The following is a 14,027-nucleotide window of genomic DNA, read 5'->3' on the forward strand; positions in this document are numbered from 1 at the left end:
GCTCTGATGTGGAAACAGGAGGGGAGGGTGCAGGCTAAACTGTGGGGACCCCCCCAGGGAGTTCATGTTCACAGCCCAGACTCTTGTGATGCAAGGGGCAAGGAGATCTGGCGGGTGAGCGGCCGTCTAGGCAGGCAGGCTGGCGGTCACCTCTGCCCTGAGTGCCTGCCTAGAGGTCAGGCTCCTGCCATCCTGGGGCTTTCCAGGCTGCCCAGTGGGAGAATGAGCGTTCATTAATCTATAACCACACAAACAGATGTAAGACGGCCTCTGGGGTGAGCGCCGAAATGAGTGGGAGGATGGGCTGCTGAAGGCCTGGCAGAGGGGCCTGCAGAGTAGAGAAGAATGGGCAGGAGCACAGACCCAGTCAGGCGCCTGGGGACAAACCCCGCTCGCATGCCCACAACTGATCTGGGCCTCAGTTTCCTTGAAAGGTATCTTGGGGGTAATAATGATAACCCTGACCTCAGCCAACACCTACCAAGGCCCTAATACTAAGTGGTTACCCACCAAGCACTTTGACAATGTCTGCCCCATTGTGAGCAATCAATAAGCAGTATAAAGTGATAACAGTAATAATGGTGATAAGACCTAGGTGTCTTATCAAGGAGGTCAGGGAAGGCTTCCCAAGAAGAAGCAAATCAGCTGATATCTGAAGGCTGAATGGGCATGAACCAGGCAAACCAGAAGGAAAATGCATCCCATGCTGAGGGAAGAGCTTCTGGAAAGTCCCTGCAAGGGAAAGAAGCAGCAGCATCATCAGTATTTCCAGGCAAGGAAAGCAGCCCCAAGTGCCCGCTGGAGCACCCTGGTCAGTAGGACACATCTGTGTTGAAAATGGCTTCTTCTTCAAGGAAGCCTTCCCAGATTACTGTGAACCCCCAAAGAAAACCTGCATCCTCCACACAACTTCCCAGTTCTGTGGCAGAAGCAGGAAGTGAAGGAGAGGCAACAGCATCAAGCTGAAAGCCCCACATGAAAACATGAGAAGGTACCGGCTAGCATCTAGGTGTATCGCAGCAGCTCCCGTGGTGAATACAGACACAGACCTGGCATCCCTGGGCTCAGCGCCTCTTCCTATTTGCTACTCCTCAGTATTCACTGAGGACTTTACAAGGTTCCAAATGAAGATAAAGATGCTGTTGGGCACCTCCACAAAGGACCACTAGCTATCCTCATCCCCCAGCCAGAAAAGCACTCTCAGCTGGACTGTGAAAGGGAAAAGCTGTCAGTGGTTAGCAAGAATCATTATTTTGGCTAATTTAGGAAATTTGGGATTCATCCAGGAAGCTGGGTGGACCTCACTCCTCAGCATTCCTTGATGGACTGTTTTTCATTTTGCATTGCTTTACTATCCCATCAACAATGGGAGTTAAAAATAAAAAAGTCAGGGGCAAAGAATATAGAGGTTATATTCCCGAGGCCTCAGTAGGCTGAGAGATGCAATAGGCAACCACAAACCCAGGCCCACAACAACCTATCCTGCCATCAGAACTGAGAAGCAAGGAGGCCCCACCCAACTCAATAGTCAATGAACCTCCGGTTTCAAATACATTTGATCACATTATAAATCTGTTGTTTGGCTGCACAAACAGACTTTGCTGTCCTCACTCTTTCAACAGACACTTCCTGAACCAGGTACATAGTGCTGGCACAGAAAACCAGAGATTGTGTGTGTGTGTGTGTGTGTGTGTGTGTGTGTGTGTGTGTGTGTGTGTGTGTGTGTGCATTCCCCACCCTTAAGGAGCTCAGTTTACTGAGCATAACAGATAGTAAATCAACAGTTACGCCAATAAATGTTTTGGGAGAGAGAGTAATGCAGGGTGTACTGGAAGCCAGGAGGAAGGTCATCTCCAGGTCACAGAGAAGTGCAGGGTGGGGAAGGAAGGTGTCCAGAAAAGCAGAAACCTGACCTGAGTTAGCAAAATGGGGAGCAGGGGGTGGGTCATTCCCAGGAAAGGGCCCAGTTCTGACAAAGGCACCAAGAGGTGATGGTTGTTGAGAGGCCAAGCTGAGCTGAGAAATACGGGTTAGGGAAAAAGTGAAATAGGGAAGGTGGCCAAAGGCCAGTTATGAAAAGACTGCAGGCCCGCTGAGGGGGTTTAAGTTCTATTCTATAAGCAGTGAGGAGCCCCTGGAGAATTTTAAGCAGGAGAAAGCCATGATAGATGTGTGAGTTAGAAACATTATGCTGCTAGGAAGTGGAGGTGGACTGAAGGAGGACAAAAGTGTGCCCAGGGAGACCAATGAAGAGGCTGTTGAAACAATCCAAATGAGGAGTCCTAAACGAAGGGGTGGACAGCGAGTGACAAATTAGAAGATGGGCTCTTCCAGAAAAGGTAACCAATGGAAGATGACAGTTGAGGGAAAGGACAAAGCCATGGGTGACTCCTGCAGTCGACATGACTGAGGGGGTGTAGTCCCACCCCAGGCAGGCACCACAGGGAGACAGACACACTGGGTACCAGGAGAGGGCTGAGTTGGAGGTGCCCACAGGATAGGAGCTAGGAAGGAGGGCTGGGCAGAGGTTCTGGGCTGGATCTGCAGATCTGGGTGACTTCAGGAGAGAGGTGAACAGTGGATGAGCTCACCGGGGAAGAATACTGGGACTGATCAGAAAGGGATCAAGCAAAACCTTATTAAGCTAAAGACAGAGAAAAGAGAACCGGCACAGCAAGGTGCGGAGTCGAGGTCTACGGAGTTGGAGGAGAACCAGGGGATGGCAGGCCAGACAGGAGCGTGAGCAGAGGAGAGGGGCCGGGAGGGGAGCGCTCAGCCCTGCCAGAGGCAGGAGGCTGCTCTGGCCCCAGGAGGGAGCTCTCGCTCCCCAGGGGGGAGCAGTTAGCTGGGTGTTAGCAACCACAGCCAAACAAAAGAATTAAAACAGAGTGGACAGCTTAGACGACATATCTGCAGTCACCCCAAAGTGCATCATTATGACTTTTTTCAGAGAATTGTCCTGCCTGCCTGACCTCAGACTGCACATCTCACCTGTCTATTCTGTCTGTCTCCCCTGCTAGCTCATCTGCCTCATGAGGACAGAACCTGTCCTGTGTCACCTCCAAAACTGCAGTGCCGACGGCAGTGCCTGGCACATAGAGGTGAAGCTCCTTGTCCCAAGTTGCCTGGCTAACTAGAAACAACAAATATTCAATCAGCACATGCTACACACCTGAAACCAGGCTGGATGCTGGGGATATGGTGGGAAACAAGTCAATGAAGGCCCCTGCCCTCGGACCCTGAAGTTGGAGGTGAGCAGAGAGAGATGCAAGTATTTAAACAAAAAGTAGATTATAACTGCCTTAGAGCTAGGACTGGAATCTGACTGTCATGCCTTCTAGTGAGATTTCCTTTCCAAACCCAAGGCTGCCACCTTCTTCAACTAAATGAAAATTTCAGCAGGGGAAACAGTTAGTGTTTGAAGTTTGGCCTTAGTCTCCTCCAGGGATCCCATACTTCTTCTACACTTTTAAAAGATTCTTAAGAAGCAGAAATACCCACCATAGGCTCTGAATATTTAACCTTAAGAACTCATTCTGTCTCCAGTCCTTCTATGTAAGTTAGAGGAGAAATTCCAGACTCAGGTGGGAGAAAACAGAAAGTGGCATAAACTAGGGGGTCAGATAGGTCTGGGTTCAAATCCCTTGTAACCTCAGGCAACCTCTTGTGATTTAATTTCCTTATTGCTGAAGTGGGAACACTAATTCCTCTTTCACAGGTGGTTGCAAAGATGAAATAAAATGATACCTACAGAGAACTCAGCACTATGCCTGGGATATAGTGAGACTTCACTAAAAGGAGGCTCCAAACCAGTTCCACCTGTTGCTTTTATGACTCCATCTCTAACTGCTATATTTGCAAAAACCGAGCCAAAGACTACTCAGAATTCAAACCAGAGAACATACACTCGAAATGCTCGGAACATAAACTGCTATCTAGTTGAGTGACTTGAGGAATTATCTCAAATTCCCATACTTGGGCAGACTCTGCAGTAAGTAGTTTAATTTCCATTTCTTGCTCTACCCTATTTTCTCCTGCAATTCAGGCAAATGCAACTATTTCCCCAACAGATCACATCTTGTCTCATGGCAAGGGTCCAAACATGGGCTGGATTCCGTTGGTGCAAGTTACGACAGAGCTCAGAACACCACACCTCAAAGAAAGCATAAGAACACAATCACAAGCCCAAGGTACACACAAACTCCCAAACACACTTGGCTCCAGAGAAGGACAAGAGAACCGGTCATGGCATGCTTTGCTTGCCTCAAAGCTAAAGAAAAGGTTATTTTGGCATGCAGATGCTGAAATCTTTATGTCTCCGTTCTTTTACCATCCAAACTCTCCATAAGTGGTCACTTTTACTAATGGATCTGATTCTTTATCCGTCATTTATGATGGACCCTGTGCAACCTGGCTTCCTCCCCACTTCCCCCCTCCCCACATCTCATTCTCAAGGCCAGCTGTAGCCACCTTGTTACCACTTCGGCAGCCTTCCCTCGGGCCCCTACTCTGTGGTCTCTGCTGCCTCATCCGCTTCCCTTCCTGGGACTCTCTCCTTCAGCCCTCTGCTCATAACGGGGAGAACTTATTAATCCTATGGCTTCTGTTCTACACCTCTAGACCTACCCTTCCCAGCCCAGGCTTCAGCCCTGCATTTCTTTTCTTTTTTAAAAGATTTTTTTGATGTGGACCATGTTTTTAATAAATAAATAAATAAATAAATAAATAAATAAATTTATTTTTGGCTGCTCTGGGTCTTCGTTGCTGCACACGGGCTTTCTCTAGTTGTGGTGAGTAGGGGCTACTTATCACAGTGGCTTCTCTTGTTGCGGAGCACAGGCTCTAGGCACGTGAGCTTCAGTAGTTGTGGCACACAGGCTCAGTAGTTGTGGCTTGCGGGCTCTAGAGCGCAGGCTCGGTAGTTGTGGCGCATGGGCTTAGTTGCTCTGCGGCATGTGGGATCTTCCCAGACCAGGGATCGAACCCGTGTCCCCAGCATTGGCAGGCGGATTCTTAACTACGGTGCCACCAGGGAAGTCCCAATGTGGACAATTTTTAAAGTCTTTATTGAATTTGTTACAATATTTCTTCTTTTTTACGTTTTGGTTTTTTGGCCACAAGGCATGTGGGATCTTAGCTCCTCAAGCAGGGATCGAACCCATACCCGTTGCATTGGAAGGTGAAGTCTTAACCACTGGACTGCCTGGGAAGTCCCCAGCACTGCATTTCTAATTGCCTACTAGACATATCCTGTGGATTAATCAGTACCATCTTAAATTCAGTGTATCAAAAACTGGACGCATCAACTACCCTTCTCCAACCCCAACAGCCACATTTCTGTCAATGTTACCATTGTGAACTATCAAGTTTAAACTTTCATCTTCTTTGCTCCTGTCTTTAAAGTCTAAGAAGACCATAAATCCTACCATTCTTCCTTCACAATATCTCTCCTATTGGACCTTTTCTCCATTTTAAGCACTGTTAACCACATGACCTCACACCTGGATTGCTGCTGCCGCCTTGGAACAGGACCCATGCTTCCTGTCCAGCTACCAGAAGAATGCTCCTAACATGTTACTTCGGCCATTTCACTTCTTTGCCCCAAAAAACTTCAATGGCTTCCCACTGCCTTCAGGACAAAGTCCAAGTGCCTTAGCCCAGCACAGCATTCAGGGTCTAGAAAAGGAGTGGGCAAACTATAGCCCACAGGCCAAATCCGGCCGACGACCTGTTTCTGTAAATAAAGCTTTTTTGGAACATAGCCACACCGTCATAGACATATTAACTATGGCTGCTTTCCCACTATAATGGCAGAGTTGAGTAGCTATGACAGAAACCATATGGCCTAGGAAGCCAAAAATATTTACCATCTGATCCTTTACAGAAAAAGTTTGCTGACCCTGGTCTAGAATAGAATAATCAACCACCAGCAGATCCTGCAGAAGTTCTTACTCACCACTCCTTTGGATGAAGTCTTTGTTCCTGTGCGTCTTCTGCTGATCCCTCTTTCTTTACATCTTACACCCACCTTCTCAAGCCTGAAAAGCTTATTTCACTCCCCACCCCCACCCCCCCGGACTTGTCCATCCTTCAAAATGCAGCCAGCCAAAGCTGCACCTCTCTGTGAGGCCAGCTACATCCATCCCCTGCACCTCTGGGTGTTTCTCCTCTGGCCTCTCTCTCTGCATCTACCGCAGAAACCTACAGTGGGATCCGCTTCTCCTGTGGATCTTTTCCACCAATACTGTAGGCTTCTCTAGGGTCCAGGCTTGGTACCCTTCACAGAGCAGTACCAATGGTAACTACCTTGCCCTTCATTCCAAATACCAATCCTTGACAGCATAATTCGGTAAGAAGGCATCAAACAAACTTACCAACGAAGGCCTAGCATTCCACATTTGAAAAGTTAAGCTTGGGTCCAAAAGCATGCACTCTAGCCAGCACCACCTAAAAGCCAATGAAATAAGAGTTTAACTTTAAAAGAGAATATTTACATGTTTTCTTTAAATTTACAACCCCAATAAGTTTTTGATTTACTGTCCTCCCAGGATGTCCACCTCTGCTTCTCTGCCTAGAAAGTACTGCTCATCCTTCAAATCCACTGGACAGCCTTTCCCTGGAAGCCATCCCAGTGTCCCAGACAGGCCAGGCACCCTCCTCTTGGCTACCATGGAACCCTGGTGAGGCATTTATGGTAACATGCAGTACAATGTAGCATAATTTCTTATTTGGGAATGAGGGTCCCTAGACTGTAGGCTTACCAAGAGAAGTGATCTGAGAAATTCACCCCTTCCCTTACCTCCAGTGCCTAGAATACTACGGGCATTTAGACAGTCCTCAATAAATATTTGTAAAATGGGTGGAAAAATAACCTACTCAACTCATGAACACATGCCCAGGCATCTAAAATTCTGCTAGGCCGCAATTTTCATCAGAGAAACGCATGCTTCAATCCCACTGCTTTTAATAGGCAACGGGTTTAACAGGAAGGATTAATGAGATTAAGCTTCTAAATGCACATGTCTGGAATGACACTCCCCTGGGCAGAAACCTTTAGAGGCTCCCAGAACCTAAGAAGGCAAGCCCAACTCCACAGCCAGGCTGCCAGGGCGGCACCAACTGGCTCAGCCTGAGTCTGCAGCCTCAGCTCCTGTGATCTCCCCCAGTGGATGCTTCAATATAGTCAGATAGGACTGGTGGCCAGACTCTTCTCTCAGCATTCCTTCCAGCTGGATGTCTTCCTCCCCTTTTCTCCACATTATCTCCTTCTACTAAAATGACTTCCATTTCAACATCATATTCCAGACCAAGGTCATGGTGGGGCTCAATAAGATTCCTTTCTGATTTTGTGTGTGTGCGTATGTGGTGGTAAAACACACATAACAAAATTTACAAGCTTAGCCATTTTTAAGTGTGCAGTTCAGTGGTATTACATATATTCACATTGTTGTGCAACTACTACCATTCATCTCCAGAACTTTTTTTTCATCTGCAAAACTGAAACTTTATACCCCTTAAACAACAACTCTACCTTCTCCCTTCCTCTCAGTCCATGGCACTCAAAAAGTTTTTGTGGAATGAATGAATGAATCATTGAACGAACGAAGACATGAATTAATCTGACCTCAACCCTCCCCACAAAAGCCAGAAGTACTGTCTGTTTCTGCTGGGCTCCCATGATACTATCTTCACATCTTTCTCAGACTTGTTTCAATCAATCTTAAATGACCCTTTTTTGCACACTTGTATTCTCCTTCAAGGCAGGAACTATGACTTATTTGAAAGGCTAAGCTTGGGTCCAAAAGCATGCATTTAGCTTCTCCTCCATGTTGTTAGATCCAATGGGCAAGTCTGAGTCCTCCTGTTATAGCTTTTGCTACCAGTGAATCATGCCCTCGTGTTTGACTACTCTGTTCACTTGGCTTCCAGGCTAGCACTCTGGGTTTTCCATCTACCTCACTGGCTGTTCTTTCCCTTTGCTGGTTCTTTCTCATCTCCCCACCTCTTAATGTAAGAGTGCCCCAGGGCTCGGTCCTAGTTCTCCTCTCTTCTCTGTATTCCTTCAATCACCCCCTGGGTGATCTCACCTAGTCTCATATCACCTATAGGCTGAGGATGCCCAGATTTCTCTCCAAGTGCAGACCTCACCTCTGGACTCCTGGCTAATATATCCTACTGCCTGTTTCAGGTAGGTGCCAAGTGGACAGGAGGTCTGTGTGAGATGTGTTCCATGTCTCAAACTTGACACGTCTCACACAGACCCCTGATCTTCCCCCAGACCTGCTCCTCCAGAATCTCATCCATTTCAGTTTAAGGCCATGGTCTTCCAGTTGCCCAGGCCAAAGATTTGGAGTCATTCTCATCTTGTCTCGTCTCTTTCTCTCTTACTCTCTATCCAATCCTCTGTTGTTTTTTTGTTTGTTTGTTTGTTTGTTTGTTTTTTGCGGTATGCGGGCCTCTCACTGTTGTGGCCTCTCCTGTTGCAGAGCACAGGCTCCGGACGCGCAGGCCCAGCGGCCATGGCCCACGGGCTTAGTTGCTCCGCGGCATGTGGGATCTTCCCGGACCAGGGCACGAACCCGTGTCTCGGCAGGCGGATTCTCAACCACTGCGCCACCAGGGAAGCCCAATCCTCTGGTTTTTACCTTCAAAATATATTCAGAATGTGACCATTTCTCACCTCCTCCACCATTACCACCCTAGATTATTGCGATAGCCTCCTAATTGGTGTCCCTGCTTTCCCTGCTTCTATTTTTGGTGTCACTCCCACCTCTACCCATAGCCTATTCTCAATACAGGAGGGAATCTGTTACAGCATAAGTCAGATTATGTCATTTCTTTGCTTAAAATTCTTGCAAGCCTTCCCAGCAAGGACAATGACAAAAGGATAAATGTTTCCAGAGCAGACCTGCAGGCCCCGGAGCAGCGATGGGGGAGGCAGGGCCTTCAGGCCTGCATCTTCCTCGCAACCATCTATTTCTAGACTGGCAGTCCTGACACACCTCCTATTATCTGATTCCTCAAAGAAAGGAAACTATTAAAGGGAGAGAAGTAAATCAATCAGCTTCCTTTTCCAGTTAGGACACCACAAGAAGCCAGTAACACCCACATTTCTTAAGAAGCAATAAGAAAGATATGTCGAGTCTACCACCATTTAATGACTAGTTTCCAAAGAGAAAGCTAGCCTCTCAGGGAACAGTTGGTGCTGGTGGTGAGTCCTCCTGAAGCCCCCTCCTGCACCCTCCAGCTGTTCACCACGCCCTATTTGCCTAATTGTCTCCAGACTCTGTCCCCCTCCTCAACCCCCCTGATGCTGTGGCTGGAGGGTGAAGTCCAAATGAAATAAGAATCCAAGGACTTGAATTAGCTCAGGTCTCATCTGTTCTCCCCAGAACTACAGCAGCAGCCTCTCTACCAGTCTCCCCAGCTCTACTCATTTACTTATTTCCAACTACAACTTTACACAGTGATAATTTTAAGAAAACCTAAATTTGATCAAGTCCCCTGCTTTAAAACTCTCCAAAGAGTTCCTACATTGCCATACTATAAATTCTTCAAAAGATATTATACAGTGAACCATAGTAAATATTCTTTTCTATCTTCTGTAGATGCTTTTCTTCTGCTTCTGCCTTCTTCCTTAAAAGTCCTTGCTTGCGAGTCCCCTGGTGGCCTAGTGGTTAGGATTCCGAACTTTCACTGCCATGGCCCGGGTTCAATCCCTGGTCAGGGAACTGAGATCCTGCAAGCCCTGCAGTGTGGCCAAAAAAGAAAAAAAAAAAAAGGCCTGGCTTGATCTAATGGGGGTGGGTAAACCATCCAGCTCAGACTAGTCTACTTCCTGCAACAGTGATAGGTCAAAAAGGACAAGCACATCACCCAAGCTGGGCCAACCACAGCCTTTCTCTAGGATTAATATATGGATGCAGAGAAAGGAGTTCTCCCTTCACTGGAATTGCTAAACAGGAGCTGTCAGCAGTGGTGCCCCCCAGGGAGGGTGGCCTGTCTGCAGTAGGAAAGACTGATGTCAACACAGTTGACAAAGAATGGAAGGTGCCAGATGGACCACCAGCAGCATCAACTCCCATTCCAGAGCCTCTTGCTTTTGTGAACTCCTACAGCACCCTTCCCAGTTATGGACCCAATAACCACCCACTTATGCCTCAGCTAGCTGGAGTCCCAACAGGCCCACCATGATGTTTCCTGTATCTGTACCTTTCCCCACCATGTTTCCTCTGCCCAGAATGTGTGCTCCTTGGGTTTTTCGCAGCAGCCAGCCTTACTCTGCAGAGCTGGCCCTGAATGGGAGCACAGTTAGTCCAATCTTCCAGTCATGCTCTAAAAGGCCTAGAATATACCTACTCTGTTACACTTACACCACTCCCCTAGCTCCCCAGTCTCCTAGCTAGTTGCCCAAGCTAGAAACCTCAGACTCACCTGGTCCTTGGACTTCCTTGTGGCCCGCATGGACTCTCCCTTCTTCCTTTCTGCCCCACGTCTGCTGTCGCAGTCCAGAAACGCATCCTCACCTCCCTGGGCCCAGGCACCAGCCTCCAGGTCTCTCTGCACTCCCCCTCCCCATCCCTCCACACTGCTGCAGAGTTGAACCTCCAACATCCCTCCTGCCACCTACAGAGCCAAACCCCTGGTGTGAAGGCCCTTCACACACTGGCTTCAATCCAATCCTCTAATTTCTCCCAACCACTTCCACTTCCAGAAGGATGCAGTAGACACACCTTTCCCTATTCCACCTGCCGTGTATAACAAAAACCCCTGCACGTGATATGTAAAACAAACAAGAGAGGACTCTGAAAGGCAGAGTGAAGAAGGCAGACCAGTGAGGGGCCTCAGGCCCGGAGGAAGGACACCATGGTGAGTGGCCTGCATTTTCTTTTTGCCTCACTTGGAACGGAAGAACCTGGAGATGCCAACAAGCAGAGACAAAAAAGGCTCCAACAGGGGCTTCCCTGGTGGCGCAGTGGTTGAGAGTCCGCCTGCCCGCCTGCCGATGCAGGGGACACAGGTTCGTACACTGGTCTGGGAAGATCCCACATGCCACGGAGCAGCTGGGCCCGTGAGCCATGGCCACTGAGCCTGCTCATCCGGAGCCTGTGCTCTGCAATGGGAGAGGCCACGACAGTGAGAGGCCCGCAAAAAAAAAAAAAAAAAAAAGGCTCCCACAAAAGCTTGCTGCCTCGAGCAAGACAGACAACGCTTAGATAATAACTGCCCTATATCAGCCAAACACCACAGAAAACCCCATGGTCCCACCCACACCCATACAACGAAGTGCAAATGACATGTGCAAAAAACATCTATAGCTAACCATACACTTAATGGTGAAAGACTGAATGCTGCCCCCCAAGATTAGGAATAGGCAATGCTACCCACTCTTACCACTCTTACTCAGCAATGAGCCAGCACAAGAGGCAACAAAAGGAAATAAAACAAACAGATTGGAAAGGAAGAAATCATCTATATTTGTAGATTATGTGATTGTCTAGATAGAAAATCCTGTGGAATATACAAAAAAAAAAAAGCCTACAACTAATTAGTGAGTTTATCTAGGATGTAGGATACAAAATAAAAAATCAATTTGTTTTTTTGTATACTAGCAATGAACATGTGGACACTGAAATTAAAAATACAGTACCATTCACAATCACTAAAATATAAAAAAAAAGAAAAAGAAAAAGAAAGAAACACTCAGGTGTAAATATAATTTCTTCCAACAAATCACTGTATGATCTAGCCACATGGGTCTACTCTGCCAGGAGGGCAGAAACAGTATATTTGTTTCCCTCTCCAATGAAACCAAAATACCCAGCCAGTGCTCAGCACCTAGTAGGCATGCAATATTTGCTGCCACAGCTCATACCCTGCTCCATTTAAGATGGACTTTCTTCCCCTTATGCTCCTAATCGGAGCACCATCTACTAAAAAATTCCATCTCTCATTTCTGCCTTGGTGGGTCATGATTGCCAAGTAAGAACCAGGAAAACTGCTTCCGCTTCCACTCCCAAACACACTTATATTCTTACATTACACACAGCATGGATTGGAAGTGGTCTCTGCAGGTATCTCTTGGTTACCCAGGGGGACACTGGGCCCCTTCCACATCAGTCCAAGGGGCCCCAAGACTCAGTCCAAAGATCCCAGGCAATGATGTGAGACCACTGCCAAAGTTGTTCCATCCAGGCTCTGTGTTGGGAGGAGCTACAGATGTCCTCCCTCTGTCTGAAAGCTCAGTTGTGGAAAAGAATTGCCCATCTGTGCTAAAGAAAGTACTGTGGAGGAGAAGAGGCTATGCGAGATACATCAGGGCCCAAAAGGCATCCAGATATCTTTTTTCAAAAACTTTCCCCCTCTTCTTACTTCTGTGGGGAGAAAGTGAGTCTAATAGTCATTAAGCAAAAGCCAAAAATCTCAGAACTATCCCGATTCCTTTCTTTCTGTCACACCCCACCACCAATCCCGCAGCAAAACCTGTTGCTCCACTTTCAGGATAGATCTCAAATCCAACCACTTCCCCGCATCTCCACCATCACCACCACTCGGGACCTGGCTGCTCTCACCACTCACTGGATAACGAACGGCAACAGACTCAACTTCTCTCCCTGAGTCCTCCCTCAACATGGTAGTCAGGGTGAGGCTTTCCTGATGACAATGACCTTAATGGCCTGGCCCCCTTCACTTCCCTGCCTTCACTTTCCACCATGTCCTCATCTTCTCCTCACTCCACTCCAGCCACCTCAGCCACCTTTACTTGCTGTTCCCATGCCTAATTCTCTATCCCAGTTAAACTCATGACTCACTTCTTCACCTCACTCACCACTATACTATGAGTTCACCAAGACCCTTTTTTTGGTCTTGTGAGTACATGGCTGGACTACATTTCCCAGGCCTCCTTGCAGTTAGGAGTACACTGAGTGTGAATGGGTTCCGGGTGGGAGGGATGCACGCTTCTTCCAGACTGGCCCATAAAAACCTCCCCACAAAGTCCTCTCTCTTTTTCCTCATCCTCCAGCTGAATGGAAAGGAATCTGAGGGCCTTGAAGAGGGCAGGGCCACAAGATAGAAGAAGTGTGGGTCCCTCAATAACCACCAGGAAGTATGCCTGCTTAACCAGGAGCAGCCACATTGGAACTTTTCTATATGAGAAATAAAAGTTTTCTTGGGTTGATATGCTGAGATTTGGGGGGCTGTTTGCTATTCAACCTAACAATTTGGTCTCCTTCTCAATGAGGCATTCTTGGATTGCTCTATTTAAAATGCTCCCAACGCTTCTTAGCTGACTGCCTTGCTTTCTTTTTCTCCACAGTCCTTATTACCATATAGCGTACTGTATATTTTATTTATTATTTTTTTCTCTACCTCCCCAAATTTGAATGTAAGCTGAAGGCAGGAATTTTTGCTTTTTTTTGTTGTATCCCCTGGGTCTAGAACAGTGCTTGGAACGTTGTAGACAATGTATTGTTGAATGAATGAATAAATGAATGAATGAATGGACTACATGGGCTCCAAGGTCAGAAAGGCCTGGGTGGAGGCCCACTCTGCCATTTACTACCTGTGTGGCCTGGGGCAAGTTACTCTCCCTCTGTAAGACTCGTTTCCTTCAACTGTAAAATGTGGGTAACAGGACCTTCTTTATAGGGACTGGGAATAATTAAGATCGTGAACATAAATCTTTCAGTAGAGTACCTGGAAACACCTCAGGCTCCATACATGCTAATTACCAGCATTGTCAACTCAAGGCCAGAGGACAAGACTGGGTGTCAGGTGCTCGCAAAGTCACTGGTAGGGACACCTATCAGAGAGGAAGAAACTGAATGGATTATTTACATGCGCAAACTCTTCTAGAAGAAATGGTGGCAAACACCTAGGTAGTGAAATTCAAGAGCTGCCTAAAAGTTCTCAGTAAATTGCAAACGATCAGAAAAACATGACAACTGGTGTCAGGGGTGATGAAAAGTCTGCAGAAAAGCACTGCTCTGGAGAGAGCACCACCCCAATGATGAGAGATCACTTTG

The 14,027-nt window shown here is 47.3% G+C and overlaps 1 protein-coding gene across 17 annotated transcripts in view; it reads right to left on the reverse strand.

Annotated features, from left to right (window-relative positions):
• Positions 1-14,027, reverse strand: part of BMAL1 (basic helix-loop-helix ARNT like 1) — a 105,626-nt gene that overhangs the window by 67,706 nt on the left and 23,893 nt on the right. For 10 of the 17 annotated variants that reach the window (XM_067038191.1, XM_067038205.1, XM_067038197.1 and 7 more), the window contains exon 2: positions 6,375-6,447. The exons of the other annotated variants lie outside the window; for them this stretch is intronic. The gene's annotated coding sequence lies outside the window, so the exon portion shown is untranslated. The remainder of the gene's footprint in view (positions 1-6,374; positions 6,448-14,027) is intronic. 17 annotated transcript variants of the gene reach the window in all.

This window comes from Kogia breviceps, chromosome 7, assembly GCF_026419965.1.
Source record: "Kogia breviceps isolate mKogBre1 chromosome 7, mKogBre1 haplotype 1, whole genome shotgun sequence".
Classification (NCBI taxonomy): domain Eukaryota; kingdom Metazoa; phylum Chordata; class Mammalia; order Artiodactyla; family Physeteridae; genus Kogia; species Kogia breviceps.